At 46.8% G+C, this 26871-nt stretch overlaps 1 long non-coding RNA gene and 1 pseudogene across 1 annotated transcript; both read right to left on the bottom strand.

Annotated features, from left to right (window-relative positions):
* The window catches only part of LOC120713199, a 63480-nt pseudogene that overhangs the window by 12333 nt on the left and 24276 nt on the right, over positions 1–26871 (bottom strand).
* On the bottom strand, positions 18371–19528 carry LOC120711568. The gene is made up of 4 exons (XR_005690327.1): positions 19424–19528; positions 19094–19179; positions 18798–18850; positions 18371–18698 (listed from the first exon to the last, which is right to left on the bottom strand). It is a non-coding gene; the product is annotated as an uncharacterized LOC120711568 (long non-coding RNA).

The following is a 26871-nucleotide window of genomic DNA, read 5'->3' as shown; positions in this document are numbered from 1 at the left end:
TCGCCGAGCCAATGCTGGTGGGAACTGCTCCGCGCCGCCGCCCAGGCCGGCCGCCATCCTTGTACTAGGCCGGAGATGGGAGGGTGGGGGGCGCCGCCGAGAGTGGGGGAGCACTCGCCTTCTCCGCCGCCACCGTAGCGTCGTTGGGAGCGTCCAGTCCGCCCCGCCACCTAGTCCGGCCGCTGCAGCGGTGGAGGCCTCCGTTGGGCCGAGGGTGTCCTGATTCGGCTTTCATGGTTAGGCTGTGGTGGCATGCCGCCGCTGGAGCACACGTGCCTGCATCTGCACACCCTGGCTAGCCATCGCGAGGCCACTACCGCGGTGACCACGGTGTCGGTCGGAGGGGTCGGGAGGCTGATGCCTTCATACCCTCTTCGCGGTATGAGGCGGGAAGTCGATAGATTTCATGTAGTAGTGATGATGTGGTCGTGCAAGAGTAACAGACGAAAGCTTTATCCGGTTGTTTATATCGGTATCAGCAACGATGGCGCCGTGAAGTGTTGTTTCCCTCCCTTGAGGCATTTGTTGTGATGCTTTCTGCAAAGTCAGTGGTCTTCTAGGTGAAAACATTACTCCAGCTCGTTGGATGGGCGACGGCAGCGTCTTCAACATCGTGTCCTTCTTGAAGGCCTCGCCTTATGTCGGCTCCGGAAATAGTCGACTGCTAATCAACTCGATTGCGAGTTGTCATACATCGGATCGGATATGCCAAGCACACAATGATTTGAGATTTATACTGGTTCAGGCTTGAATGCCCTACATCCAGTCGGTGGTTTACTGCTTGTATTGCTCGAGCCTAGGTGCTCAGGAGAGAAAGAGTTGGGGAGTTACAAGCTTTCGAGTGGGTGTGACGAATTAGAGTGCTAGAGTGTGGAGAGCGAAAGAACTCTCCCTTCCTACGTGGAGGACCCTCCTTTTTATAGTCAAGGGCGACCCTCTTTATAGAAAAGCTATCGTGCTGTTAAAGATATGAGGATCGCAGATCCCGTCGGTCGGAGCTTCTTCTTTTCCAATCAGGGAGTTCAAGCCTGGCCAGTCGGAGCATGTGGGGCGGCTACCGACTGGGTCTTCCGTGATGGGCGCTTGTTCCTATTCGTCGTTCTTCGTCAGTCGGATCGGGTTTCCCGCAGGCGGACACGACATGGCGGTCATTTGAGGGGTGCCCTGTCACTTCATCTTGGTGATGGCTTGTCCGTGGTATGGCTATGATGACATCGTGCTGGTGGCCCTGCGCTGATGGCTCCCTGCCCCGTCCACTCGTAAGGACGGGCAGGTAGAATAGTATCCCCCTGTAGCGGTGATGGGGCATACTATTACCCTCGTGAGGGAGTGGTTGGTTTGTATGGTGGATTGACCACAGTCCTTCTCCCTTATCCGCTGCACCTGCTCCAAAGCTGTCCCGATGGACGGCCCGGTTAGTCCCGACCATCGCAATCGAGAATGGTGACATGTGTAGAGCAAGCTAAGGCTGGGAACCTGCTATCGCCATAAATTAATAGGGTTAATTAATGGGCCGCGAGCAAGTTGGGCTTAGTATAGAAATTAATGAAGGCTTGCGAATTGGCTCCTGCGCGAGCATTTGGGCCATGTGAGCCATGTATCTTTAGATTTAGTTCAGTTTGAGTTAGAGATAGAGTCCGATATGGACACGTTAGTTTAGATTGTTTTCCAAGTCTCCGGACTATAAATATGTACCCTATGACATTTGTAAAGAGAGAACATCATCACGTTTTGCATCAACAAATCTCGGCACACCGCCACCCCTAATTCTAGGGTTTCATCCAAGTAAGTGACATGCTGCCCTGATCGCTTCTTGCGATCAGGGCATTATTGTTCTTGCTTTTACCTTGGTATTACTCATACTGAAGCATTTTTTATGGCGAGTAATGCTAGTTATCCTGATGTTCGCAGCATGGTTTTTAGTAGATTCATTATGCGCATGCCTGTTTATCATCTGCGAGTATCACGTTATCTCTGTACGATCATGTTTCAATCTTATGCTAATTCTTACTACATAGAATTAGTCGCGCTGGGATAACATCTTGCTTCGTTCCATCTAGTAGATCTGATATGTTACGGTTTGTTCTTATTTCATAAGAATTGGCTCGACATCTGCTAGATTAGACCTTGCAAACGGATTGGATGCTCCGGCGACATGTTAGATGCTTTGCTTTAGTCTTAATGGGGATTGTTCCGGGAATCGGCTCTTGCTAATTCTTAGGACTCCACTCTGGTTAGGGTTTGGCTATCTATCATGCTCGTTAGGCCCAATTACGTGTAAGATGATCCGATCAAGTAGTGAAAGCTTTAACCGTCGTGGATTGGATTAACTAGATTTAACTAAAGCAAGTTTTTACCGTTATTTGCTTTATCTATCAATATCTGGATATATAGATCTGATCTGGCACCGGGACTCGATCGGCTCTTTAAAGACGATGCAAGAGTCGTCCCGAGGAGCCGACCACGGCTTGGACTAATGTTTACACATGTTTGTGCATGTAGGCAAATCGTTGAAACACGTTCGCACCTTCCTGATCGGGTATAGGTCAGGTGGCACGCCCTGCATCTCCGGAAGCATTGGCGTGTGCCAGGATCTGGGCTGTTGACCGAGGGACCGGTGCCAGCCAGCGCCCCGGCAGCCTCCCGGCTCCTCGTGTTGCCTGTCGCTACTCGCCGGTGGGTTTTGACCGATAACATATTCTGGCACACCCAGTGGGACCCTCATCAACACCAACGTCCGCCGCTAGGATGACTGGACCCCAGAACCAAGTGCCGGTTCTGCCGGCCACCGACCCCGTCATGTATGAAGAGCTAACCCCTGAACACAAGCAGAAGTATGATGAGGTCAGAGCTCAGTTCGAAGCCGATCTCATCGGCTCTTTTGAGAGAACCCGCAACCACGACATTAGGTGGAAGAGGTTCTCATCTGAAGGCGCTCTCGAGAACGTGGATCTGTCCGTTCCTTTAGAGGAGCGCACTAGAGCCTTACGCCAGGAGATGAACTACATGGTGGCTCATTCGCTTCATCGGCACTCAGAAAGTCTGGTGAACGAGCTCGAGCGCGTAGCACACCGCGTCGTCCAAGAGGTGATAAAGAACCAGTACTCCCCATCGGGACCAATCTTGGGCAGTCACAGGGGGGAAGCCCCACTTCACTCTAGGCCACCACTGCCATACTCGCTCACAGCTCCGGAACCATAGAGTTCGCCGATCTACATCGTCTACAAGATCGGTGGTAATCCCGAGGACGGCCAATTCCTGAGCGAGCCGCCTAAGGAGATCCTGCACGGCTACACGTGCATGTACATACCTGACAATATCAACCTGACACGCCTGGGGCAGCTGGTGAGTGCAGCAGCTTCAGGAACAGATGCGGAGAAACAAGCATAGCTAGCAAAGTACGCTACTGGGCCGAGTGCTGAACCCTCGGCCCCAGGAGTTCTCAGCGTGGAGCAGATCAGCGTGATACTCAGACCAATTCGGCATACTGCCCAAAAGGAAGATGATCGGCTATTCCAAGCCGTATCCAAGTGACTACGACTTAATCCCGTTACCACCCAAGTATCGGCTCCCTGAGTTCACCAAGTTCAACAGGTCAGAGGGATCCAGCTCCATTGAGCATGTGAGCCGATACCTAACACAGCTCGGGATGATCTCAGTGTCGGATCTGCTGTGGGTCCGGTTCTTCTGCCAGTCTCTCACAGGCCTGACTTTTGGATGGTACACATCATTGGCCTCGGATTCGATCCGCACTTGGAGGCAGCTGGAACATCAGTTCCACATCCAGTATCATTCAGAGGCTGCTAAAGCCGGGATTGCCGACCTCGCTCAAGTCAAGCAGAAGTGAGGAGAAACTGTGTCGGAGTGCGTACAGTGCTTCAGACAGGTCAAGAACCGATGTTACTCATCGCGCATCATGGAAAGGGAGGCAATCAATTTGGCAGTTCTAGGGCTCGCAAAGCCGATCAAGGATCTGGCTTTCTAGTTGGAATTCAGCTCCCTGGCACACATAGTGCAGAAGCTCACGACGTACGAGCACTATCACCCTGAGTTGTACCAGGAAAAGTTCGAGCGCCATGTGAATGTGGCCCAAGCAGATGATTCTGATGATTCTGGCGAAGAGAAAGAAGTAGCCGTGGCAGAGTGGACCCGGGGGGCAAACCCCGTCCCATGCAGGTGGGTCAAACAAAAGGGACCTGTGAAGGGCTTCGACTTTGATGTGTCCAAGATGGAGCAGATATTCAATCTGTTGCTCAAAGAAAAGCAGTTGAAGCTCCCTGAGAATCACAAGTTCCTGATGATGCAAGAACTGCAAAGGAAGGCCATACTGCAAGTGGCATCATTCGTTCACTCATGCCACGAATGACTGCAAGGAGCTGCGTCGGCAGATCCAATCGGCTATTGAGCAGGGCCGGTTGATTCTGGCCCAACACACGATGAAGGTTGACAGTCAACCGTTCCCACAGGTTAACGTGGTGGAGCTGTCGGATCCTAGACATGAGGGCCAGAATTTTGCATTCCAGATCAACATGGCGGGACCCATATGCTTCCATGACAAGCAGAAGAGAGAGGCCGATTCTGGCAAACGGCCCCAGGATGAAGACAAGTCGGAGCGGCAGCACATTATTGAAGAACAAGTGCGTCACATCCACAATCAACTCCCAGCTTTCGCTCGGCTTCTTGAGAAATACGAGTATCAGTACAAGCTGCGTCGCCGATATGAATCGGAAGAAGAGGAGTACAAGCACCGTACAGGGAGAACGCTGGGAAGGCGACAGGCTATACGTGATCACTGGCATTGCCCGTTCTTCAGGTACTGTTGGGATTCCCGCATGAGCGGATTACCTACTATCGATGATTGTTTGGAGTGCAGGCCTCGAAAATGCCAATCAGGCGAGACTTCGGTGTTCTAGCGCTTGGGGCCCAAAGCGCATCACGATGACCATGTTGAATGGCCATCCAGGGATGATCTTGAGCTGGAAGAGGAGGATAAGTATCAACGGCCATGATGGTGTCCTGACGGGCTCAGTCGCTCGCAGAAGCACGGGGTGCAGCGTTTACGCAATTTGGAAGAAGCAGAAGCACAGTACCTCAATGTGCTGAGAAAGGCGCGCCCGGATCTCGCGGAGCAAGTCAGGCACCCGCAGAGGGTGGAAAGGCATCCTCCAAGGAGGGAGTGGTGCCCCAAGCAGTTAAAAGCCAATGAGAAGCCATCGGCTGATGTGAATATGGTATTCGTGCTCCCGTCGGAGTTTCGAGCGCCTCAACCGGAGGAGTTGGCTGTCGCACAGTTAGACCTTGGCCCGCAGCCGATCATCTTCGAGAAAGCCCAAGGAGAAGAGCTACAAGCACCTTAAGGGCTTATATCTCAAGGGTCTCATCGACGGCAAGTCCGTGAACAGGATGTTAGTCGATACTGGCGCCACAGTCAATCTGATGCCATATTCAGTGATGCGCCGATTGGGTCGCTCTACTGCTGATCTCATCAAGACCAATGTGATGCTCAATGATTTCAATGGTCAGCCGACAGAGGTAAAAGGCTTCCTCAATGCGAAGTTGACAGTTGGCCGCAAGACCATCCCGACCTCGTTCTTCATCGTCAACAGCAAGAGTACATACACAGTGCTGCTTGGGAGAGATTGGATTCACGCCAATTGTTGTGTTCCCTCCACAATGCACCAGTGTTTGGTTCAATGGGATGGTGACGAAGTGGAGGTGGTCTGTGCTGATGATTCCAGTGAGGTTTCGCTCGCAGACATGAACATGTGGGACGTGAAAAGGACAAGAGCCGATCTCAGGGGTTGCGCTGGAGGACTGTGATCAGATCGAAGCTACAAAAAACAGGTTGAGGCTGGTCTTATCCACTGGCCTCACAGAGTAGGCACTTTCTGGCACCCCACACAGTTTGGCAAGTTTAGAGAGGCCGGTCCCAGCGACCGGCCCCCAAAAATAGTTAATTCTTATCTGGAGTTAAAATTGTTCCATTATGAACAAAAGATAGCCTGCTCTGACAGTCAGCTAGTTAATGGGTGTACAGTTACAGAGGTTAATGGAAATACAGAAACGGCCAGCCCATGCAGTTGGCCGAAATTTTTCTTTTGTTATTTTTTTGTGTTCACCATCGACTTGGCAGATGACGACAAGTTGCCTGTGTTCACCATCAACTTGACAGGCAATGGCAAGCTAGGGTATGGGTTCACATCAGCTGATGACTTAGAGGAAGTTGACATCGGTCCCGGGGATAAGCCGTGGCCGACATTTATCAGCAAAAGGTTGGACCCGAACCTACGTGAGCCGATGCTAGCAGTATTGAGAGAATACTGGGATTGATTCACATGGGATTATGCTAAGATGCCTGGTTTAGATAGAAGCATCGGCTCCCGCTCAAGAAGGGATTTCGGCCGTTTCAACAACGGGCACGCTAGATGAAGGCCGAAATTCTAGAAGAAGTCAAGAAGGAGGTACAAAAGATGTTGGATGTAGGGTTCATCAGGCCATGTAGATATGCAGAGTGGATTTCCAGCGTGGTTCCTGTGCAGAAGAAAGATGGCCGATGGCGAGTCTGCGTGGATTTCAGAGACCTCAACAGAGCAACACCAAAAGACGAGTATCCGATGCCCATCGCAGAAACATTGATCAACGCGGCTGCCGATCACAAAATGATGAGCTTTACGGATGGCAATGATGGCTACAACCAGATCTTTATGGCCCCAGAGGATATACACAAGATCGCGTTCAAGGTACCCGGCGCGGTCGGCTTGTTCGAGTATGTGGTCATGACTTTTGGATTGAAAAATACCGGTGCAACATATCAACGTGCCATGAATTATGTCTTTCATGATCTCATCGGCAGATTGATAGAAATCTACATTGACGATGTTGTGGTCAAGTCCACATTGACTGGGGAGCATCTAGAAGATCTGCGTCAGGTGTTGGAGCGGACTCGAAAGTTTGGACTCAGAATGAACCCAAAGAAATGCACATTTGGTGTATCGGCCGTTCAATTCTTAGGATTCCCGGTCCATGAACGAGGAATCGAGATCGTCTTAAAGAGTCAAGAAGCTGTGAGGATGATGAGGCCGCCTAATACAAAGAAGGACTTGCAGAAGCTCATCGGCAAAATCAACTTTGTCAGATGAGTTATCTCTAATCTATCTGGACGTATCGAGCCATTCATGGGTCTGGTAAAAATCAAGTCCGAGGATGAGTTTCACTGGGGGGCAGAGCAGCACCGAGGATGAGTTTCACTGGGGGGCAGTCTCCAGTGTTGGTTCCTCCTCAGCAAGACAGGCCTTTCTTTGTGTACCTATCCGTGGGTGACACCTCCATCGCCTCGGTGCTGGTTCAGAAGCATGATGACCAGGAGAGGGTTGCCTTCTACCTCAGTAGGCGCATGTTAGATGCCGAGACCAAGTATCCTGAGATTGAGAAGTTTTGCCATTGTTTATTCTTTACATGTACAAAGCTTCATCATATTTTGCTCTCGGCGGAGACGATCGTCGTCTGCAAATCGGATGTCATAAAGCAAATGCTGTCGGCTCTTGTTCTAAGAGGCCGACTCGAAAAGTGGATGTTTGCGCTATCAGAGTTTGATATCCGATATCAGCCCGCAAAGGCAGTCAAGGGACAGGCACTGGCAGATCTCATTGCAGACAGGGTCAACACCGATGTGGCTGCACTATTCATACATGCATGGGCCATATTTTTCGACGGATCGGCATGTGATGATGGGTGCGGCGTGAGAATTCTTTTGGTATCGCCTCGAGGGGCGACTTATTCTTTCTCCATCAGGGTGACAACTCCATGCACCAATAATTTAGTAGAGTATGATGCCATTCGCAAGGGGATGGAGTTACTCCTGGAAGCTGGTGCAGAGGCGGTGGAAATATTTGGAGATTCGAAGCTGGTGATTTCTCAACTCACGGAAGAATATAGATGTGAGAGCGAGGCTCTTTTTCTGATATGGATGCAGTGCTGTGAGTTGATGTCACAATTCAGGTACATTAATTTTCACTGGATACGCAGGACTTTGAACAATGAAGCCAACGACTTGGCGCAGATGGCTTCCGGATACAAGGAGACAGCCGATGGAGTCGATGTCGAGGTTCAGTTTCTTGAGCCTGGAGATTGGAGAGCCGATATCTTCAATTACTTGAAGGATTCGGCTCGGGGGGCACCCAGAAGGATAAGATTCAAAGCTATGAAGTATGTTCTGATAGGGGATGATATGTTCTAAAGGACCTTGGAAGGATTGCTACTCAAATGTCTGGGGCCGTTGGAGTCAAATCGGCTTTTACACGAGGTTCATGAGGGAGCTTGCGATACTCACCAATCGGCTCATAAAATGAAGTGGCTGATTAGGCAATCGGGATATTACTGGCCTACCATGCTTGAGGACTATTTCAATTATTACAAGGGATGTCAGGCATGTCAGAGATTTGGCAAGATCCAGATGGTACCAGCATCAGTAATGAATCCTATCATCAAGCCGTGGCCGTTCATAGGTTGGGCCATAGACATGATCAGCCAGATTAATCCGGCATCCAGTAAAGGCCACCAATGGGTTTTAGTCGTTACGGATTATTTCACGAAGTGGGTGGAAGCGGTACCCATGAGGTCGGTGGCAACGAAAGATGTGATCAGTTTCATGAAAGAGCACATCATTCATAGGTTCGGGATTCCACAGACCATTACGACCGATGGAGGATCGGTCTTTATATCAGAGGAGTCTAGGAAGTTCGCCGATGACATGGGGTTCAAGTTGATCAGATCATCCCCATATTATGCCCAGGCTAATGGACAGGCTGAAGCATCCAACCAGAGCCTCATCAAGTTGATCAAGAGAAAGATTGATGAGTATCCGAGGCGCTGGCATGAGGTATTATCAGAAGGTTTGTGGGCATATCGTGTTTCGTGTCACGGATCCATCAAGACATCGCCATATCATCTGGTCTATGGTCAAGACGCCGTGTTGCCATAGGAGATCACAGCCGGATTGAGGCGTGTTGAGTTCCAGAATGATCTGTCGGCCGAGGAGTACGCAGCCTTGATGAGCGACAATGTGGAAGATCTCATAGAGTTGAGACTTTGGTCACTTGAGAAGATTAAGGAAAACAAGGCTAAAGTCGCTCGTGCATACAACAAAAAGGTCAAGACAAAAGAGTTTCAAGTTGGAGACCTGGTTTGGGAGGCAGTGCTACCATTAGGAACTAAAGATAGAAAGTATGGTAAATGGTCTCCAACTTGGCATGGGCCATATAAGGTTGATCAAGTCTTGTCTGGAAATGCGTACATGCTTGAGGAATTGGATGATGTCAAGTTTCCTGTGGCTATCAATGGCCAACACCTCAAGAAATATTTCCCGAGCATGTGGGAAGGCGAATAGCGAAAGCCGATGAAAGCCATCCGGCTGTATAATAAGAGGCCAACACGGTGAGTTGGCTAGTAAAAAAAATAACAATAAGAGGCCAACACGGTGAGTTGGCCAGTAAAAAAATAACAATAAGAGGCCAACACAGCGAGTTGGCCAGTAAAAAAAATAATAATAAGAGGCCAACATGTTGAGTTGGCTAGTAAAAAAATGTGTGAAGAAGCCAATACAGTGAATTGGCTGCAAAAATATGAGAAGTTCTGCTTGAATTGACCAGGGCAGCCGATGTGTAACCATCGACTCAAGATGTTTTAAGATTTAACAGGTAATATTAAATATTTTCTGGGTTGTTCTACTAGTTCAGGAACTCTTCTATGGCGTGGATGGCTTCTTCGCATACGGCGTCGGCTCTTGCTATGATCGCTTCGTCATCCGTGTCATCGCCTATTATTATCTACTGACTCAAGGTGCTTATCTCTGCAAACTCTTCCCGTATCTGCTTGGTCATTTCTTGGGCTTCTCGCTTGGAGTTTGCAATCGAAGCTTTCTCCTCCTAGATGAGTCTCTGGGTGGTGCGGACCTTTTCCTCGAGTTCTGCCAGTTCTTTCTCCAGGAGATTGAGTTGTCTTATACTGGCGGAGATATCTGCTTTGGCGTCCAGAGTTGCTTTCTTCTGGTTGAGCATCTTGTACTTTAGAGCGATGTCGGCTTTTAGGGAGGTTTGGGAACGACGCACTTCTATTCTCTGTTGTGCTGCTTTCACCTCTGCCCGGAAAGAAGGGAAGGTGGCCGGTAGGCCAGAGCTTGGTGCGAAGTGACTCTGGGAGTTGGGATTCTATCTACTCGAGGATATTCTTTATTTCGCTGGAGTCATCGACCAGAGTGCTGATTGGAGCAGATAGCAGACTTTTGTTGTGTTGAAGCTGATCCGCAAGGTCAATCGGCTGCTGTGGTGATGATACTTTTGCTCCAGGGGCAATTAGACCCATTGATGCTGGGTCGAAGTAAAGCAAATCTGAAATATTGAAGCCCTGTGAAGATATTGGAGTTAGTTTTGGGAGGAAGGTGCATCAATTGAGTTATCGGCTAATTCAGATCGGCTCGAGTAGTGTTACCTGTTCTGAGGAAGAAGCAATGGTCGGTTCGGGTGCGATCGGCTCAGTTGGGTTTGAGGTAACAATAGGGGCATCAGCTGTGTTGGCCCGTTCTTCACGAACTTCCATCGGAGCCGCGGGGGTTCCGGTTTGTTCAGTGTGAGCTTCCATTGGTGCATCAGCTGTTGCGGTTCCTTCGCTACAAGTATCTGTTGGGACGATGGTTGCCTCTTGCTGCTCTTGGACTTCAGTTGTTCCAGTGTCGACTTCTTGAGCAGTGATCCTCTGTTGTGCTGGGCTTCCAATGCTGAGGATGTCTTCAGTCGCGTCCTGGGAGAAGGATTACAATCAGCCAGAGTACATGTGCATAAGGAAGGAATTTCAAAGAGATGAATTACCTGGTTGGTGTTGGATTCTGATAGATCCGAGGAAGGTTGTACTATTTTCTTAATGACTCGTCTTGCGGTGATCTTCCTCTTCTTGCCTCCGCTTAAAAGCCGACTGAGATGAGTCTGGCTGAGCAGCCATTATTACTTTCTTTATTGGTGGTGATTTCTTGCAAAAAAAAACATCAGGGGCAGTCGGAATGAAGTAGAATGGTTCCCCGCTTCTGGTCATGGGTTCTGAACCATCTTGTTGCTGCAAGGAAGATGAGCAGAGTTAGCCAAGTAAAGTAATAGAGGGTTCAGAAAGGATAAGTACACAGATTCAGTACCTCTTCCTCGGGGATTGCGTATTCAGGATCAATTTGCTGCAGTAGAGGGCCCAAAAGCTTTCCTGAACACATGAGTTTTCCACATTCCCCACCAAGTGCTGAAGCTGTCTGATGAGAAGGTGAAAGACAGATCGGCAGGGATTGGGATTCGAAGGTCATCAAACATGCTGTAGCATCTTGAGCTGGAAATAGTGTCGGGCAAATCGGCTCTGCTCTCCACCAAGTGGTGAATATGGAAGTGGGGAGGAACTTGTCCTAAGCCGAATTGCCGGGCCACTACGACTGTGTCGGTACCTTGTAGCAGGGATACCCACTCCTACTGCAGCAAGGCAGGACTCGCGTAGTCATCCATAACTACGCCCTAAGGGGCGGAGCAGCCGGGCCCTAGGGGTCCGGCTCTTACCTCACCAGGCCAACGGCCCCGGACCCGTTCCCCGCTCTGGGAACAGGTCCGGTGACGCCACGTGTCCCTGAGGAGGGGAAGCTCCTCGCCAACAGCCGAGGGCTCGGACCCCCCCACATGGATCCGGGACCTCCCCGCGTCCGTCTGGACCTCCCACGCGTGTAGAACCAATATACTGCCGGGGCGGGGTCCGGGGGCACCATGTGTGCCGCAGGCGCAGGCGCAGGCGCGGGCGCGAGTCTTCCGTTGGAAGACTCGCCCACCCACCGCATTCAATGCGGGCCATTGAGGCATGCTCTGCCGCCACGGCACGCGGGACAGCTTTTGTCAGGCCTCACTATAGACCGCATATTACCGAGGTACACAGTGCAGCCGCATGCGCCGCATCCGCGCAGAGCCCGTCTGCCGCATTAAATGGATACGACGGCACGACACCCTTTCATCATACCGCCTACGCCGCAAGCTACACAGCCCGTTCAGCTACGCGGCAGGCTACGGCAAGCTACGCCCTAGCGCCGTTTCGACAGGACAGGGCATGGCTATGCCGGACGGAAGATTCCCACGGGCAAAGCAAGGAAATCCAGGAATAAGGTCTCTGTCGCCTGCAACACCATAATGTCTGTACAGTATGTTATTTTATACTACATCGCTGGGCCCATCTGTCGGGGACCCAATGGCTATGTACACTCCTCCCTTGAGATATAAAAGGGAGGAGTATGTAAGGTCATTCAAGCCAAGCCAAGGCAGACACAACACAAGCTCGGATTCACTCCGAACAATCCCATTCTCAACCTCTTGAGAGCACAAGCAATACAACACATAGTGGACGTAGGGTATTATGCTCTGGTGGCCCGAACCACTCTGAACCTGCTGTGTTCATCGTGTTCTTGCATCTAGCTACCCCCCCCCCCCCCCGAGTACTCACCCTCTGGGTTTAGGCGGGTGCACTATGCCACCCGGCTGTGGGTTTGCACACCACGACAGACTGGTTGATAGACTTCATAACCTGGTTTGATGATTCTGTTGGAAGTGCTTATGCCAACAAGGAGAAAGCCAGGTCGGATCATCAGAGAGTATAGATCCCGAGTGCTATTATCATCGGCAAAGCTATCCAGCCTAAAGGCAGTTGGGTTCTCAAAAATTTCAGAATCAGTAAATGGAAACAAAAGCGGGTTGTCTAGACCTTTGAAGAAAATTCTGAACTAGTTTGCTGCGTTTGATGAATTTAGTTTACTGCCAGGGAGGCTACATAAAGCTTGGCCATAGCTGGTGCATCTGATCCGCTTGCCTTTTTCATCTGGGAAAGAATTGTTGGCTAAGACTGGAAAGTTTGGGATCTGATGCTGAAAATATAGATGAGCCCATAATTGAATGAACCACCAAGAGCCTCCAGTTCTGAGTTTTCTTTGGCTGAGTAGGCTAGTTGTCATCGAATGGAGATATCTGTATGTCTCTCCGAGAAACAGTTTGCCTAGGCCAATGCGATTGCCATGGGCCAGATGATAAGCCAGAGGAAGATAATTCTTGGTTGGAGCTAGGGAAGGGCCACAAAAGATGAAATGTTCCAACCAAAGATTCAGAAAGGCCGTGTGTTCCTTTTCAGTTACTGGACCATTTGTTTTCATTTGTTGGCTCATATAGGTGCTCCAGTTTGTTCAGTCTGCTTTGGATGAAAGCTTAAAAGGAACATTTGGCATTCTTTGAGCTGCAGGACTGGAGAATTCGATGTCTAGGCCAGTGATCATTGCTACATCCAGCAGGTTAGGAGTCATGGATCCATGGCCAAAGAGGAAGCAATTCAAAGAATCAAACCAAAAATAGCCGATGGTTTTCAAGAGGTTTTCATTTTTCTCAAGTGGGGACATTGATAAAGTTAGTGCATCGGCTATGTTCAGTTCTTGCCACATAGGCAGATAAGTTTTTGCTACTCTACTATACCATGAAATCCAGCCCTTGGGTGGATTAGGCCAGGCTCTTAAGCAGTCGGCCCAAGAGTTTAAATTGATGTTTTGACTCACGAAAGGGATCCTATTTGCTTCATAAGAAATCAAATCTATGGGATCTTCGTAGGTTCGTGGGCCAAGACAGAGGGATTTGGGATTGGAAGGATGCGGCAGAAGGATATCTGATACCTAGAGTTTAGTAATTCAGAATTAATATGGTGTCATGATTTAGCATTTTAATGAATTCAGTGGCTTAATGAACTAAAGAGAAGTTAAGAGGAAAGGCTGGAGGTTACCTTCAGGCCGTAGATTGCCGTATTCGCGATGGGGGATCTCGCTGTTTGAGCTTCAGAGTCCACCATGGTTCAGATCTGTTATCCTAGGGTTTGGATTGTTTCTTGGGTTTTGGTTCAAGTTCTGGATGCTTTTTCTCTTGGATTTATAAAGCGGGATTCGGGAATTGCGCTCGGATTTGGGGTATCTATTTCGGGTCGGATTCAGAGTGGAAGTAATGTTCTATTTTTATGCGGGTTACTTCCAGTTTTTGAATTTCGTCCTCTTGGATACTGGTAAAGTTCGATGTGGTGCCATCAGCTTTTTGGAGGATAATCCGGGCGAGCAATTAAGTAAATAGAAACTTTATTCATTAAGGATGGGGTTTTTACAAAAGGAGAAGCCGATTCGACAAAGGGGCGAACCCTTCGGCTTGATCTAAGCTACGGTACTACTCCTACAGTACTACCTACATCTACCACCAGTAGGTACCTAGGTCCTTACAGCGCTTGGGGCTTCGCGCCGGCATGTCTCCGTCGTCGCTGACGTCGCCGTTGTCGTCGCTGCCGCCGCTTTCATCGGCGCTGCTGCCATCGCTGGCCTCGTCACCGCTGTTGTAGCCGCTGCCGCCATCGCTCTCCTCCTCGCTGTTCTCCTCAGAGGAGCCGAGGAACCGGAAGGCATTTCTGGCCATCGGGTCGTCCTCATTAGAGGAGGAGTCGATTTCCTCTTCCGAGGAGGAATCGACTCCGTCCCAGGAGAACGAGTCATCGCTGCTGCTCTCCAGCTCCTCCTAGAACAGGAGCTGGAGGTCTTCGCCGTCCATTTGGGGCTCATCATTTTCGGAGACGACCCCGAAATCAAGCTCCTCTGCATCCCAATGCAGAGGAGCGAGCGCCCCGCGCGCCTCCATCGGGTTGTACTCCGGCGTCGGCTCTCGGCTCTCGAAGCAGGGGTCAAGGGAGGAGGCAGAGGAGCTCGAGGAAAGGGGAGAGAAGGTGGAGTTGATGGAGTTGGAGCCAGAGGAGGAGGAGATCGCCATGGCTACAAGAGGTTTGGGTGCTCTGCGCTGTGTGGCTATGGGAAGATGGTGAGTTTGTGGTGAAAGGAGTTGATTCTGGATGAGGTTAAAAAGCTGGAGGTTGGAAGATGGATTGGCACTTTCACATTCTACGAGGAGCCAGATTCAGTGATGTTGCGTCTTCCATGGAGCGTGTAGTGCGTTTTAATGAGCATCAACGGGAAGATGAAGCAACGGAATGGTTTTGGAACTATCATTGCCAAAACCAGGGGGCATGTGTTATCGCCATAAATTAACAGGGTTAATTAATGGGCCGCGAGCAAGTTGGGCTTAGTATAGAAATTAATGAAGGCTTGCGAATCGGCTCCTGCGCGAGCATTTGGGACATGTGGGTCATGTATCTTTGGATTTAGTTCAGTTTGAGTTAGAGATAGAGTCCGATATGGACACGTTAGTTTAGATTGTTTTTCAAGTCTCCGGACTATAAATATGTACCCTATGACATTTGTAAAGAGAGAACGTCATCACCTCTAATTATAGGGTTTCATCCAAGTAAGCGTCATGCTGCCTTGATCGCTTCTTGCGATCAGGGCATTATTGTTTTGCTTTTACCTTGGTATTACTCGTACTAAAGCATTTTTGATGGCGAGTAATGCTAGTTATCCTGATGTTCACAGCATGGTTTTTAGTAGATTCATTATGCGCATGCCTGTTTATCATCTGCGAGTATCACATTATCTCTGCACGATCATGTTTCAATCTTATGCTAATTCTTACTACATAGAATTAGTCGCGCAGGGATAACATCTTGCTTCGTTCCATCTAGTAGATCTGATCTATTACAGTTTGTTCTTATTTCATAAGAATTGGCTCGACATCTGCTAGATTAGGCCTTGCAAACGGATTGGATGCTCCGGCGACATGTTAGATGCTTTGCTTTAGTCTTAATGGGGATTGTTCCGGGAATCGGCTCTCGCTAATTCTTAGGACTCCACTCTGGTTAGGGTTTGGCTATCTATCATGCTCGTTAGGCCCAATTATGTGTAGGATGATCCGATCTAGTAGTGAAAGCTTTAACCGTCGTGGATTGGATTAACTAGATTTAACTAAAGCAAGTTTTTACCGTTATTTGCTTTATCTATCAATATCTACATATATTGATCTGATCTGACACCGGGACTCGATCGGCTCTTTAAAGCCGATGCAAGAGTCGTCCCGGGGAGCTGACCATGGCTCGGACTAATGTTTACACGTGTTTGTGCATGCAGGCAAATCGTTGAAACACGTTCGCACCTTCCTGATCGGATATAGGTCAGGTGGCACACCCTGCATCTCCGGAAGCGTCGGCGTGTGCCAAGATCTGGGCCGTTGACCGAGGGACCGGTGCCAGCCAGCACCCCGGCAGCCTCCCGGCTCCTCGTGTTGCCTGTCGCTACTCGCCGGTGGGTTTTGACCGACAATAGGACCTTGGTCGAGTCTGCGTGCAGACTCGGTCATCTAGCCATCTTATTGGTTGGGGCTCGGCCCTTATTTCCCTGCCATCCAGTTGGTAGGAGCCATGGGCCTGAGCGGCTTTGGTGAGGTCGTGGCCCATGAAAACGAGCGCTGGTCCCGAACACTGGCTTGGGTCAGGCGAATTGCGCGCAGTATGCGGGCCCGCTGGGGATCCTGGGTCCCAGTGCCCGTCACCTTAGAAGTCCTTTCGCTCAACTTTCATTAACTAAGGCAGAGTCAGTTGTTTGAGAGATAGAAGACAAGTATTCCAAGTACCACATCAAATTTCCAAGGAGATGAAAGAAGCAATGGACTCAAGATGCATAAAGACAACATATGGATGAAGAAGAAGAACAAAACTTAGGTGGTGCTTGGATGCAGGGACTAAATTTTAGTCCTTGTCACATCAAAGAGAATCTTGCTATTTAAAAGTATTAAATAAAGTTTTACTATAAAATTAATTGCAGAACCCTGGGGCTAAACTGCGAGACGAATCTAATGAGGTATATTAATCTATAATTAGCGGATGGTTACTGTAGCATCACTGTTGCAAATTATAGATTAATTAGACTCATTAGATTCGTCTCACGAATTAACACTCATCTATCAAAAAAAATTTATAAACAGATTTTATTTAATACTCTTAATAATAAGATTCTCTTTGATGTGATAGGGACTAAACTTTAGTCTCTGTAAACCAAACAACCCCTTAGTCTTCTTTTTTTTTCTTTGTCTTAGAGTTTGTTTCCTTGTGTTTTTGAACTTCTCGTTGTTGAGGATTAGAGTCTAAGAACTTTATGTAACCATTGAACGTATATCCAATGTGGATATGGAAGACCAGGTTTTATCCTTAATCTAAAAAATGTATAGATTAGTTGCATGGTGGTGCGTGCAGTTATGAACTTGGCAGGAATTTCGAGTTGATGAGCATGGAGAAGATACGAGTGGAAGCGTCGAAACGTGTATGTTTGTAAATCTAAAGATGTCGTTGTAAATTTTAGTTTAATTGCTCCATATTCTGTAATTCATTTTCTGTGAAGTTATTTTCACATATCATTTGCTTTCAAATGATTATGGTCTGTGAAGATTGGGCTCTTAAAATTTCTAGATCCAAAGGTGTGCCAATGGATCCACATGCTAGTAGCCTCAATTATCATTTATTGTTTCATTTCCTCGTTCCTTCCTGATAGCAGTGTGTGCACGAGGCCACGCGTGTCAATCTCTTAGGTTTGTTGATTTTTTCACCCTTCGGTCCTCTTTATGGTTGCTTCTGCTTAATTTCTTTCTATCTGATCTGATTGCTTCCAATTATTGTTGTTTTGCTATGGATTTTTGCGAGAGCGGAGCGCCGGAGGCGAGACAGGATGAATGAGCGCTAGCGATTGAGGTTGGATTTGAGTGGTGGTGCGAATGGCTGGGAGCAGCGTTCGTCAACGCGCTTGCTCCGTCTTTAATTATTGCAGGGCCAATGGCTGGCCGACAACTTGACCGCGAACAATGGCCGGGTCCCGACGCTAGGCCAGAGCTGCAACTGCCTGAATCTGGACAACAGCATGGCAGATCACAGTACTGAGTGGGGAAAATGACTGCTTCTGCTCGTGTCTATCCTGTTGCTTTCAGTTTAGAGCACTTTCCTTGCTGCTTCGCATTACAGTGGTGTACTAGCTCGTTCCTGTTTATCATGGCTGCAATTGTATACTAGACAAATGGTTCTAGTGATATGAGTGTTAATTTTTTTACTGGCTCTGCCTTGTCACTTAATAATTTCTAGTAGACTGGAATTACCTTGGCAGTAAAAGCTGCAAATTTTGCTACTGCACTCATCTGGAACAGAATTCCTAACGAGACAGTGGAACAGATCACAACTTCACATGGCATGCATGGATTAATGGAACCTCAGGTTTGAGTGTTTAGCAGGATAGTAGTGTTGCTATCTGACAGTCTGTTATTGGAGCAAATCATTCAGGATGAAAGCCTCATCAAGACAGTGCCTACAAGGTCAGATAAAGTATGTTCTCGTATGCGGAGCATGCCGATTAGGAAGACTAAGGCCTGGTTTAGTTACAAAAACTTTACACTCGAAAAACATCACATCGAATGGAATTTTACATGCATGGAGTATTAAATTTAGACGAAATTAAAACTAATTGCATAGTTTGCTTGTAAATCACGAGACGAATCTAATGAGCCTAATTAGACCAACAAATCATGCAGGTACAAAATGTAATATGGACAGCAACAGTTGATACGTGAGTCCGATGCTATACGCAAAACAACAAGAATTGGAAACATGCCCTGGTAGTGGTAGGAAATAGGTTCGAGTACCTGAAGGTACTCGAAAATTGTAGTGAAAGGAAGTTTCAGAAGCAGGCCTTCATCAATTGCCTGCAATCATGAATAAAAGACGCGGCCATGGTCTATCAATATGACTTGCAGCAAAGCATCAGAAGAGAAATAGCATGCAAATAAGGGTGCGGCATATACCTTGCGATAGTTGCTAATAGCTGCCTTGACCACAGCAGAGTGAGATTGGGGAACTGAGATGAATAACAGAGATACAAACAGATGTTTCTATTCAGTAGTGGAATACAGATATTCATTTAAAGATTACTTATAACTACTGTAAAAGAATGAGGTGACAAGGCAGAACATTTAGGAAAGGAGATAAACTAAGTAGGCAAGTGGCTAAAGCCATACAGTTACCGGGCCAAATTGGTCAGACGAGACAAATTTGGTTCAGTTAGCATGACATACATAATCCAGGAAAACAGTCTCCAAACCTTGGATCTCTGAGTCTTCGCCAAGCTCAAGAAGATCGAGAATCGAATCCTCTGGAAGAAATCTACAGTAAGGGTGCTTGCTCCCACTGAAAAGAGGCGCTGGTATCACTCACACTTGCCAGACATTCTGGTGTTCAGAACTGAAATAAAAACAGCTTGCAACTAACTGCACAATGCCCCCTGTCCTTTTAGGTAACGACTAACGAGAACTTCCCTAAAGGCCAAAATCACCCTAGCTAGTAGCTAAACTATGAGACAAACTGATGCCAATTTTAGTGAAATAATTGAGCATGTTGGGAACACAGAGACAGGCTGGTTTGAAGTGCTCACCGGCGATGGATGAAGATGACGGCATAGCCTGCCTTGAGAAAATACCCGCATTTTACCACAGACAGTTCTAAACAACAAGCAGAGCGGTGACAAGCAAACACAAGAGGGCGCGGTATCTGTGTGTACTCGGTGGCGGCCGCCCCCCGCTGGCCGGAGGTGAAGTTGTCGATGTAGCGCACGCAGCGCTGCTCCAGGGGCACCGTGGTGCTGCCGGAGGTGATGCAGATCACCCTGGCGCCTACGGCGGGCTCGCCCGCACCGCCGCTCCCTGCAGCACGCGATCAGGGTCAGCAGCAGCCAATCGAAATCTGGGCTGAGCCGGGCCGGGCCGGGCCGCGACGGGAGCACAGCAAGGGAGAAGTGGGGGGACGGGGGGGGCACTTTGCCTGCGGAGTGGCGAGCGACGAAGTCGGCCACGCTGGAGTGGCGTTCGTCGACGCGCTTGCTCCGTCTTCAATCAATGGCTGGCCGACGACTTGACCGCGAACTGTGGCCGGGTCTCTACGCTAGGCCAGAGCTGCGACTACCTGAATCTAGACAACAGCATGGCAGATCACAGTACTGAGTGGGGAAAATGACTGCTTCTGCTCGTGTCTATCCTGTTGCTTTCAGTTTAAAGCGCTTTCCTTGCTGCTTCGCATTACAGTGGTGTACTAGCTCGTTCCTGTTTATCATGGCTGCAATTGTATACTAGATAAATGGTTCTAGTGATATGAGTGTTAATTTTTTTTACTGGCTCTGCCTTGTCACTTAATAATTTCTAGTAGACTGGAATTACCTTGGCAGTAAAAGCTGCAAATTTTGCTACTGCACTCATCTGGAACAGAATTCATAATGAGACAGTGGAACAGATCACAACTTCACATGGCATGCATGGATTAATGGAACCTCAGGTTTGAGTGTTTAGCAGGATAGTAGTGTTGCTATCTGACAGTCTGTTATTGGAGCAAATCATTCAGGATGAAAGCCTCATCAAGATAGTGCCTACAAGGTCAGATAAAGTATGTTCTCGTATGCAGAGCATGCCGATTAGGAAGACTAATTCAGTTTAACCGAAGATTCTAAATTTGCCTAGACGCTGGACTACAGAGGTTTTTGCTGGCATTTTAATGGAGCCTCTTAATCCTTGAGGGTTTACACTCCAGCGGAACCAAAGGATATAACATATTTTCATCAGAGCAAGTCCATTTTCTCCTTGGCCTTGTAAACAAGTATCTTTTCTTATCAGCTTTTTTGCCTGTGCCTGGTAGGCTGTAAAGTTGGGTTAGCTTGCATTCACTGATTTGTTGGAAGTTAATCAAAGTTGATGCTACAAGCCACGAGCGTAGCACAGGAACATAAAAAGCTGATCCAGCTATTTCTGGGATATCGAAACAGTTGAAAAACAAGCGTGTGGACGGTTGTGTCAGCACAAGGACCAGCGGACGATACGTACCAGATATTCTGGAAAAGACGAACAGCATAATGAAGCCCAGCCGTTGCTCCAAGCAGATGAATTAGTTTTGCAACCAATACAAACCAACCGAAAGCAGAGGATTCAGTGCAGCAGCGTGGAGCAGAAATAGAAGCAGTAACCTCTGTTGCGGAACCGTTGAAGAACCATATTTCAACAGCAGGCACCTCAACAGCTAAATGTCTTAATTACCAAAAAAAACACAGCCAAATGTCTTCACATGCAAGTTCAAAACTAACAGCACACACGCACAAGGAAAGAAATAATCCAGAGAGATGAACAGAATGGTGACTCTCACTTAATTGGGCAAGTAGTTAACCACCAACGGAGCGTGCAGCATGCCAACAGGAAGCATCATGTCTCTTTCCATCAGGTCTCTTTCCACCGAGACCCGATGCAGGTAGCACCCACAAGGCCACAACAAACTCATGTGGGGTTATAGTTGCCCTCTCGTTGCTCCAGTTCCTTATCTTCATCAGTTTGCTCCTCTCCTTCCTCTTCACAGGTATCTTCTTCCTCTTTATTATCAGTTTCATCATCTCCTTCCTTTGCACTAGCCTCCTCCTCGTCATCTGTCATCCTGTTTGAAAAATCATAAGAGAAATGAACATGACTATATGAGTGAGAGGAGGTTGATGGGGAAAACGATCTGACAGTGGACGTCTGATTGGCACCCTCAAGTGTGAATTTTGGTACCTCTTGTTCGGTCTATCCATCTGTTCCTGCTCCTCTTCAATTTGCCAAATTTTGAGCCACTCAGTCAATAGACCCCCCATCCATTGATTCAAGTTCCTCAAACGCTAGAAGAGAAGTCCCAACAAAATGCAACCAAGAGGGTGTCAGAAGTAAAGGATTACGTAACTGAATAACCAAGCATTTGCTAATTAATAGAACAAGGAAATATGTGACTGTAGCAGCAATTTAGAGGTTGAAGGAAGCATCAATGCCGGCAGTTCACGGAAGGGAACTTACACATTCGAACCGTTCACAGCAGTCAATGCGCCATGTATTGAATCTGATAGTGGTTTGGTTGGGATGTGTCATGTTGGCACTATTAATGGCACTTGCAACCCATCTGACAGCGTCATCTTTCTTATCTTCTGTTGGATTGTAGTTGCTGTCATTCATGCAGTTGCCCAAAATTTCAACCTCAACCTTGCTGAGAGCGGAGAGGTGCTGGATGCCCAAATCAGAAGCACCATTCAGGCACTCCCTCTTATGCACACGGAGTGCGAGCTTCACATGCTCAAGCTTTGGCATTGATCCCACTTGAAACTCCAGCGCGGTCCCACAACAAAAAATATTAGGTATAAGTATTTCAGACATCTGAATCCGTTTCTACCATGGACTGTGATCCTTCCGTTGGTGCCTCCGGCAATTAGTAGTACGAGAAAAAGTAAACTGGGTATTGCTCCAAGGATCTCCACTTCCTCTGGTCTCAAATAGGGGATATACTTCAGTTTTAGCACCACGAGATTCCCAAGCGATGCCATCCAATTTGGCACCTTACAGATGAGGCATTCTGTTAAGCAGAGCTTCTGGAGGCTACAGGGAGCAGTAGGGTGCCATGAATCCAGCGACATTGGGTACCTTTTGAACACAGAGGACTCCGTGATATATAGATTATAAAGGTTGCATGAAGATAATAAGGTTCCCAAATAACTGTGACAGCCCTGAGCTTGGCGTAGTCCTTCCGAGCCATTGAGTGAATCAAAATTCAATTCAATATTTAATGTCCTCAGCTTGGTTAGTTTATTGAATTCTTGCAGAAACTTCCCTTGTTCGTAGGATTGGACTTGATACCCCGCCATCTCTTCTAAGCTGTGCATCTGCCCGATCATTCCATCTGGAAATCTAATGTAAAGCCTATAAGCATATAAATGTGACAGTCGTTGTAGTTTGGTGATAGTGGATGGAAGCTCTTTAATGTTGGTACCTCATACATCCAGGGTTTGCAGATATTGCAGTTCTCCTATTTTCTCTGGCAGCTTAGTTATTGAACCTGAGGAGAGAAGCAAGTACTTAAGATGAAACAGAGTATCAATACTTGCAAGATGATGGTCTTGTATGCCCCGGCAACCTCCAAGATCCAACACACGAAGAGCAGTGGAAGGCAACAAACTGGTTTTCACGGGCTGCCCAAATATAGTGACTGATCGGACGTGAGATAACATAGGGTCTTCCCATATAGTAACATTTTCTCCGGTGTGATTGCTGACCCAAAGCCTACGAACCTTGTAATCCGATGATGTGTATACATGCTCTACACCATTGGATAGAGTTACAAAATTCTCTTCAGCAGCCTTGCACTTGATATAGTCAAGAATGATGTCATGAACTCGGCATGCCTTTGCCTGACCGTACTTTACATCAACAGGTTGGATCATGCTTCTATTGATGAGATCATTAAAATAACCCTCACCAATTTCATATTTTGTTCGCCCTCCTTCCTCATGAATGAACCCTTCTGCAATCCATCTATGGATCAAAGGTTGCTTCTCTATCTCAAAATCTTCTGGGAACACACTCAAGTACAACAAACAAGTTCTCAGACAGCAAGGAATATCAAAGTAACTTAGAGATATTATACTGGTCATCTTCTTAGCATCAGGTTTGTTTGCAAGTGCAGAACCGATAGCTCTCAGTACCCTGTCCCATTCTGCTTTTGCAAGCTCATTTGTTAACATGCTAGATACAGTAACAATTGCCAATGGTAGACCACCACATTTTCTTAATATTCTATCCGGAACATCTTCCAAGTGAGGATAACATGAAGTCTCAGAACCAAACGCTCTTTTGAAAAACAACCTTTTGGAGTCATCAAAACTAAGAGGCTCTATTTCATAAATTTGAGAGGAACAACATTTTGCAACAGCAATACTACGTGTCGTACTGATTATTCGGCTCCCATGATCATTATTCGGTAATGCAAGTTTGATAAATTCCCAATCTTCTGTGTCCCATACATCATCAATTATAACAATGTACCTACAACACAATATTTTAACGAAGATGTAATCAGTGCTAAAATTTTGCAACGTCAAAATTGTATACATCACAACATCCGTGACATCAACTATGGCAAGGTTGATGCATGATGGCAGGAAGCCAAAAATAGATATTCTTGTGGTAATAAAGAGTGACATTCTAGTGCGTGCAATCAAAATATTTCAAATGTTGCCAACATAACCTTTATATATTATTCTTACTTTCTACTAATTTGATTAACTAACCTATCAACCCGTGCTCCCACACGGACTAATTAGAATTAATATAAAAACAAGACTTACAGCTAATAATTATAATTATCTATCTCACGTCCTCTTCATCTATTAAATACTCTAACACATACCCTAAAATACATATTTATTATTATCTAGTTTTAATAGATTTCATTTTGCATCACGCCTCCATATTCATTTGATATATATTTAATTGAACCATTTTTTGTGAATTAATATTTTTATCTCTTTCATAATAAATGAATACATAGTGACATATACCGTGGATATTATATTTATATAAATAATATATTAATAATGATAAAAATAGTAATATAGAAATATTTACTGGTATATTTTAATTAGATTCAGATTTAGGATTTAATTTAACTTTTATTAATAACATAATTAGATAATTTAAATGAAAATGCAGAGGGTTATTTGCAGTATTTTTATAATGGCATTGTGGGTAATTTAAACGAAGATTAGGGGTTACATTAGATTTTTTTATAATGGCAGAGGTGGGTCATATTTAGGGGGTTACTCTAGTCATTTTCATAATGACAGAGATGGATAATTTATTAGAAAAGATAACAAATCTAATGACTATTATGATTAGAGTTGTTAGATTGATGGCCAGATGTTTCTGATTTTTGTGAGAATTTCTACGACTCCTCTATTTTTTTAGAGTGTCCACCTATAATCCTAGATGGTTTCATGTGTAACCTTCAAAGGAACCTCTAATTAGTAATAGTGAAAGTGATCGGGTGGTTGTAGCCTAAGAGGAGGAGGGGGTGAATTAGACAAACTAAAAACCTTAACCTATGGCTCCAACTATTTTGCACAAACTAAAAACTAGATCATTCTATCTAGATGTGCAACTACGGTTCAACTAGTGTGAAACTCTTATCTCAAAAGAGTTTTACAATCTATAGCCAATCCTAACAAGATACTACACTAAGAATGTAAAGACACACAAGTTGCAATATGAAATGCGGAAGCTTAAATAGGGATGAGAGTAAGCAAACTCTTGACGCGAGATTTATCCCGTGGTTCGGTTAGGCGCAAAGTCACTCGTACTCCACGTTTTTAAAGCAATCACTAAGAGTATTGCTTCCCGGTAACCAAGTCTCTTCTAGGGACACTTTGACTCGTCACACAGGCTTACTACCAAGTTACCACGGTCACCTTGATCCCGCTTTCCACTAAAGAGTTTCTCCATGAAGGATGGGGGTCTCCATGTCCCCCGCACAAAGTCATCGTCGCCGCTCCACACCAAGCCGGAGGGTTGATGACTTGCCGGTGAGCCCCCAAGACTCCAAGGATAGCTAGCACACCGAGATACAAGCTTGAGCAGCTCTCAAGAACAGTACACAAGGCACACAACCTTGCACTTACACTCAAACTTGAGCTAGCCTAGCACTCTCACTCACAAAGCTTGTGCTAAACCTAATAATTTAATCAACTTGCTCTTTAGTTGGCTTGGAGGTGTTCTTCAATGTGTATAGGGTCTCATAGAACTCCAGCAACTCCAAAATGGCTGAGGAGAAGCATATATATAGGCCCTCAAGTCCATAGAGTTGTTACTAGCCGTTATCCTCTTTTCTACGTAGGCATCGGTTTAGCTGGTGACCACCACCAGTTTAACCGGTCACTTTGGACCTTATAGATAGCCATTGAGCCCTGACATGCGCCTGCTGCTAACGTAGCATCCATCGGTTAAACTGATGCGTTGCACCAATGCCCCATCGGTTTAACCGGTCTTGAAGAGATCTGCCTTGACTTTCCTGCAGCGTTGATGTCATTGCACCGACGCCTTGCTCCGACGCACCATCGGTTCAACCGATGCTAAAGACTTGGCTCCTATGCCCTTGACATGCTCTCTGGTCAATAGTACGGTGAATGCACCAACGCTCTTCTATGCACCGTCGGTTTAACCGGTGCTACTGAGTTCTTCCGTTTAATCTTTAAAAACGTTGTCTAATTGCACCAATGCATGTCGGTTGGACCGGAGCAGGGTCATCGGATGAATCGGTGCTACTGATTTTTCCTGCACTTGTCCAATCCGTCGCGGCTGTCATTTGGACACCTTAAATATGCTTTTTACTACGATTTGGGTGTCTTGACAGTGGATTGGACACATTTGATTACATCCATGGGATCTAGAAATCCTACAAATATCATCTGACAACTTTATTAGTCCCATTGATTATATTGTCACACAATCACCAAAATCACAAATAATAGCCTAATGGCGCCATGTTCCTTTACAGATAGACAAAACTATTCGATATATGCCCAAGAGTCAAATCGGGTTATCCACTAGTGGGCTAAGATGGATTTTGATCCATTAGGAATTTAGAATTTTGTAGTCTGAACCATTGAAGGAATGTAATGACGTTCATAATAAGATGAGCCTGTTAGGGTCCTCCAGAGTTGTTTGCATGCCACCGCCACCACCCCTTGGGTTAAACAGGAAAGTGTATTGCCTCGGCAAAAATAGCTGCGTTTCAGTGAAAATGAGAGGGATAGCAACTCCTGTTGCCTGGCGAGGGCGATCGACTGCTTTGCCTTGTGTGCCTTGTGCACTGCACAAGAGTTTATATTGGGTTCCCAACCGATACTTGAACTAGGAATAAAAGTCTCACCTTTTTAGTACCGGGTGCTTTCATAAGTCACGCAATTTCTCACGTGAAATACATGCGTGTGCGGTACATAGTAGGATTCAAACTCAGGACCTCTTGCCTTATGAATACCAGGCTTACCATCTCACA

Source organism: Panicum virgatum, chromosome 6K (genome assembly GCF_016808335.1).
Source record: "Panicum virgatum strain AP13 chromosome 6K, P.virgatum_v5, whole genome shotgun sequence".
Lineage (NCBI taxonomy): Eukaryota > Viridiplantae > Streptophyta > Magnoliopsida > Poales > Poaceae > Panicum > Panicum virgatum.
Note: the sequence above shows the minus strand (reverse complement) of the source record. Positions and strands in the feature narration are given on the sequence as shown.